This window comes from Juglans microcarpa x Juglans regia, chromosome 4D (genome assembly GCF_004785595.1).
Source record: "Juglans microcarpa x Juglans regia isolate MS1-56 chromosome 4D, Jm3101_v1.0, whole genome shotgun sequence".
NCBI classification, from domain to species: domain Eukaryota; kingdom Viridiplantae; phylum Streptophyta; class Magnoliopsida; order Fagales; family Juglandaceae; genus Juglans; species Juglans microcarpa x Juglans regia.
In genome coordinates this window covers 35,389,876-35,395,875 of record NC_054600.1, presented here as the reverse complement: position 1 = coordinate 35,395,875, position 6,000 = coordinate 35,389,876, and positions in this window count along the sequence as shown.

Here is a 6,000-nt window from a genome sequence, read left to right as displayed (position 1 = left end):
CTTCAACTCGACTCTATTCTTGCAGAGATCTATTCCAGATGCAGACGTAGATGATGCAAGGAAAAAAGATAGTTTTAATAGCGAAAAGATAAAAAGACGAGAAAAAAACGTCTAAAACAATGATGAAGACAGGTTTTTAATTCAATCGGAAACTTTAAATGCAATAGATAAAATGTAAAGAAAAGTCAACTGGCCACGTGGGACGCGGTGCCCCCGCAGTTCCCTTGGCCGGTTGTAAATAGACATTTTCTAAATTAACTATATATGTTTTCTATAAATAGTATATTCATAAAATGAATAGCATTGGTTAGTTGGCACTCAATAATGTTCAAATTAGCAATGCTCATCAAGTTTTAGCAAATTAATTAATTCGTGTTGTATTTAAACCATCATATTTATGGGGTCCAATCACAAAAAACGCACGAGTAAATCAAGTATTTTACTTTTACTTTTCACGAAAAATGTTTAGGGTTAAAAGCAACTATACATATCTATTATCTATTATATAAGAGGCTATCAAACGGATATCAAACAAAAATTATTGTTTTCCGTTAACTTGGCGTTAAAGAATGCAGCTTTGGTCTCAGTCGAAAATTCACTCTCTAGAAACCATACCATCTCTCTCTAGAAACTCGCTTGTCCGAATCTAGTTGGGGGAAGGGGAGCGTCAGCTCCTTCTTCCTCTTCCTCTCCTCCCTCTCCTCACCGACCCTTTGTCTCCAGTGGTTTCGTTTAGTTTTTTTTTGGTATTTTCAGGTTTTCAGTTGAATAAAGGGGTAGTCATTTCGAGCTTCTTCGATGACCATCGTCCGACACGCGCACCACCGGGAGAAGCCTCACCCGCCGATCTTGCGGTCGACCGGATTGGGAGCCAATCGGAGAGGCGCATTGCGCCAACGCGCAGTTTAAAGGAAATGCATAGGGTTTTCAAACCACCACGATTCATCAGCGACTCCGATAACTTCTTGACCGGCCGAACGGCTCCTTTCCAGTGTGATGAACTGTCGATTTCCATCTCGACTAGCCCCATCACAGCCCAATTCAAACTGTTGTCGCATCATCGTTCTGACTTCAATCAGCCCACACTTACGGTAATCTTTCCAATCCCCTGTGATTGATTTCTTGTAGATGAGTGTTTTGATATGAGCTTGCTTAAGAAAAGAAAATTTCTGATGGGAAATGATTTCTCTATTTGTTGGAATGAAATTTTGCTTAAAATATGTATTCACATTCATTGCCAAGTGAAAATGTTTACCTTAATAACTTTTAACGTTTGAAAATTGTCGACTTTGAAGATAATTACAATTGATAAATGTGCTTTGTTTGTTTGGAAATCATATCGAGTTGTCGGTTTTTTTGGAAAATTTGAATTGTTTGTAAGTCACGGAAAAAATATAAATTCTGAGAGTGAAATATACGTTGGAAATGTTTGCATGTCACTGCAAATGCATGTTTCTCCCACTTTGAGCCAGTTGTTTCATTTTTTTTATCTTTGGTAAATTATACCACAAAGTGAGAGAGAAGAGATAGAGAAGGAGAAGACAGAGAGTGCCTGGGAGAGAAGATGAAAAGGCTATTATTTGTGAATAAAATTAAAAAAGTCATGGGACTTTTAAGGATTTAATTAAAGAACGGAAGAAGATTGTGCGTGACAACCATGAACATTTTCAAGAACAAAATCTCAACACAAGTTTCAACTGTAAATCATGCTGCTCTAATTTTTTATGTTCTTTTCCTTTCTATTTTCTTAATTTTCTCTGGGGTGTTTGGTTCTAAGAAACTAAAATGTAATTGGGTTTTGTTCTTAAACACATTTGTAGCTTAATTTTCTTGTATTGAAAACCGTAATTGGTAACGCAAATGTCATCATAAAATGGCTATTTGTTTTAACAGGTTGCTCAGGCTGTTGCTACCAAGAGGTATATGTATGTATACTTTTTCTTGCCATTGAGTACTTTTCTTTCTAATCTTGTATTATATACTGCATTTTTCATTACTTATATGCATTTTTTTTTCAACACTCATACTGTGTTGAGATACCTGATGTTATTGACCTTCGAAAGCAGCAAAGAAAGGAACCTAAGAGGTGACCTACATCCTGTTGAAAGTTATGCTTATAGTGTTTTAGCATTGGACAATAAAGTGAATATGTGAGGGCCTTGTAAAGGTAAGAGTAACTTATATTTTCACTTTGATCTTTTATATCTTTTCTTTTTCCCACTTTTCACATGCCATTATTGTGAGAATCATATTTTCTACGGCATAATTTTAATTCCATCTACTCTTTTCATGTTGAAACATATACTCTGAAAAATTTTAAGAATTATTATATTTTGTAACTATTCTTGTTTTAATATGTAGTAAATAAATGGCATGGAGAAACCAAGATAAAACAACTATTTATCTTATGATTCTCATCTACTTAATTATCTACTTAAGGAAAAAAATGAAAGCGTGTAATTATTTATCATCTATTTAATTATGATTAACTGTCAAATTTTTTTATGTTAGAAATTATATTTTTTTTTCAAAAAGCATTACATTATTAATCAAAATTTTTTTCTTAATAAAAATAATATTAATTCTTAAAAATAATTATATAATTAAATTAGATAAACGTGTTTTAGGCGTAATTTTCACCTAATATGTATGTATGTATGTATAGGTACAACACTTATATGTATGGGAGTTTAAACAGCACTTGTCTCGATTAGAAAATATAATAACAATCATTAAAAACTATGTCCTGCAGGTATAGAAGGCTGTTCTTTCTAATTTGTAATTTCCTTTTCTTTTCTTTCTTTAAGAAAAAACATGTCTTGTCAGTTAAGGACAAGCAGTTAGCAGTAAATGCGATGGAGTACAATATCCGCAAACATCTGTACACGACAGTGACTGTGAAAGGAATTTCAACTTTTGGCATTTACATGTGTACGGCCTCGCCCACACTGGACTTTATTTCTTTCTTTCTTTCTCTCCTCTTTTGGTTATTGTATACTTGGAAAACACTATTATGTCCATTTACACCTCCAATTCACCGCTATTTGATCGAAAGTGATTTTAAATATATTAGTCTATTTTTTTATTTTTTAAATATATTTAAATATATTAAAAAATATAAAAAAAAAGAAAAAAAAAACTTTTTTACATTAAGGTGGGGCGGCATCTGAGTAACACCGCTAAGTGTACCATTAGTTTTTTTTTTAATTTTTTTAATATATTTAAATATTTTTAAAAAATAAAAAAATATGTCAATATATTTAAAATTACTTTCTTAATTCTTAAATAAAATAAAATATTTTTTTTTTTTAAAATGGCAAGCAATACACTTGAGCAGTAGACTTCAGACGACAAAGTAGTATTTCTCATACATATAATATGCAGTATCACATGTCTAGCTTTCATTCACTTGAAACTTTGTAAAAACCTTAATTTCACTTATTTTTATAATTTATCTCAACTCATTTCATTTTCTTTTATTGAATTATTATAATTTTTTTAAATTTTTACACAAAATAAAATAAATAATTCAATATTTTTAAATCTCAAAATAAAATGGTATTAAAAAATATTTTATAATAATATTTTATTTAATTTTTAATTTTAATCTCAATTTATCCCATAGATAAAAATAAATAAACTTAATGCACTCCATTTTAAGCTGAGGATGTAAAAATAGAGAGTAATCATCAAATGGGGAACATCTTGTCTATCCTATGTACAAGGTGATCATGGCAGCTAAGGGTTAACTAAGGAGAGGATCGAACACCAGTATATGTTGACTTAGGTTGGGTTTGAGTAGTAAAGTATTTTTAGAATATTTTGTGAATAATAATAAAAAATAATAATAAAATAATGATAAAATATTAAATAATAATAAAAAATAATGATAAAATAATAAATAACAGTGATGTATTATGAGAATATACCTAAACTAGGTCTTAACCAATTATACAATAGTCAATGAAAACAAACAATAGACTTTTTCAATAAAGAAGAATGAATGAAATGAAAGGTAATGACTTCCTAAATGAGTGTAAAGAACCCCCTTATCATTTTATGAAATTTCGTTTGTCTTTCAGTCTTCTTAAAAATAAAAAATCAGAATTATTTGGTTGGATTAAATATTTTATATTTTAGAAATATAGTGAGGTTTGGATATTGAGTTAAGTTGAGATGAAAGTTGAATAAAATATTGTTAAAATATTATTATTATTTTAAGATTTGAAAGAGTTGAATTGTGTATTATATTTTATGTAAAAATTTAATAAATTTATAATAATCAGATTAAATTAGATTAAATGAAATGAGGAATCTAAACGGTTATAATGTGAAAATTATGTTTATTTGGTCAGTCATTTCGTCTCTAGGCCATTTATCAGCGTGACTCATGTTCCGTGTCCTTATTCCCGAAAGAGAGATGCATTAAATTGCAGCTACCAGCGGATTTTATTTTCTCAAATTGGAAACAGTTGAGTATAGAGGCAGAAGGCTCCTAGCACCATTTTGAGAATTTATTATTTCAAATTAATTATTTTGGGGTGCACTGGTCATCTATCTATATAAATTATATTATAGAAGAATTATAAACACACATAATTTTTCATAACATATTATACAATTATGTTTTAAAATGAAAGATAATTTAGTAAAATATTTTATAAAAGTAATATTATTTTATAAAAATATTCTTATTTTAAAAGATGTGTTATGAAATGTGTTGTGATCGGCATAAGTGCTCTATATTATATATAAGGTGGCGGTGGTGGGAAAAAAAGAAAAGAAAGAATAAATCGATCAGGACATGCGTCTGCTTCACTCTATATGTGTGAATGGAAAGTTGAGTTGAGAAGATGAGAATGACAGGTGTTTGGAGAGGATGAGGAGGCCATGCGCATAGCCCTCAATATCTGACTAGGACTACCTACATTCATTTCTACAAACAATTATATCTCTGATTGAAAGAAGTCATTGCATTGCATTACATGAACATGATGATGCATGTGCTGTGCTTGGCTTTTGTTGATGTCATGTTTCACAGTCTGAACAGTTCCACAAATCTCAAGCTCATTGGTGCTTGCAACTAAGAAGAAAGAGAGGCTCTCGTGGCCTCCGAGGTCACTCTGATGCCTAAGTCAGTGGATAGTTATCTGGTGACGAAGAAGGAAATACAAAGCAAAGTAAAACAGTTATGTAGGTTGAATTGAGAGTCTCCTGCAGGAGGGTTATCCCTTATTTATACATGATTTAGTCCTTCCGTTAAGGGAGATCATGGCGTGTCAGACGTTAAACCTACCACCACTCATTTTCTGTCGCCTTAGTGGGTGTCAGTTTGCGGCCTAGCAGGAAATCGCGCAGTCCCTGTCGTCCTACGTCTATTTGGCCGCCACTTCTCTGTTATGCAAGGAGGTGTCAGATCACGGGCGAGCCGTCCTTGGCTCGTGGGACGCTCCGTCGCGCGCTAGATTCCTTGACACTGACCTAGGTTGGCTCGTGCCTTAGATCCGTGACTCTGGGACTGGGTGCATGCTGATGGTGTGCTTATCCGACTTGGTGATTAGACTTGCTAATTTGCAGACCCCCGAAGCGTTCCTCTTGATCCTCCCAGGCCTTGAGTCGACAGACCAATCTTGACCAGGCCTGCGCTTACTTCCCGATCCTCTCGCCCCAGGTTCCCAATTCCCTCTGAGGTATAATTTCATATATTGGGCCCTCCTGCACGGTGTTGTGCACTCGGTCTTCGATCCTGTGGCCCTGGGTTTTTAGCTCCCTTACTCTGACCCAGGCTTCATGGTTGGGCTTTCCTAGGCTCGGATCCCCTCACAACTTTGTCTGTTCCTTCTCTTTCTGTGTATTATATGTGATTCATGTCATCTGCCCTTGCTTATAATTCAATAATGTCTCAGACTAAATGTGTTGCGAGTCTTCAACAATGAAAATAAGTGGCGAAAGTTGAGAGAGAGAGAGAGAGTACTACATATTATTAAACGATTAAATTCT